The sequence below is a fragment of the Arachis duranensis genome, chromosome 2 (assembly GCF_000817695.3).
Source record: "Arachis duranensis cultivar V14167 chromosome 2, aradu.V14167.gnm2.J7QH, whole genome shotgun sequence".
NCBI lineage: Eukaryota > Viridiplantae > Streptophyta > Magnoliopsida > Fabales > Fabaceae > Arachis > Arachis duranensis.
This window is the reverse complement of record NC_029773.3, coordinates 66,330,607-66,330,961: the sequence shown is the minus strand read 5'-3', so window position 1 is coordinate 66,330,961 and position 355 is coordinate 66,330,607.

The following is a 355-nucleotide window of genomic DNA, read 5'->3' as shown; positions in this document are numbered from 1 at the left end:
ATAGGAGAGCAGGCGTCCTTGGGCTCTACAGCATCTCCATCCGCTTATCTGAAATTCCTACCAATGAATCTGGATAAGCATTCTATCCCTTTTATCATTCCTTTTTATTTATTATTTATTCCAATAATCACAATTCCCCTTTAATCTGCCTAACTGAGATTTGCAAAGTGACCATAGCTTGCTTCATACCAACAATCTCTGTGGGATCGACCCTTACTCACGTAAGGTTTATTACTTGGACGACCTAGTACACTTGCTGGTTAGTTGAACGGAATTGTGTCCACTCGTGCCAATTTCTAAAATCCAATTACAATGAATAAGATCACAATTTCGTCCACCAAGTTTTTGGCGCCGT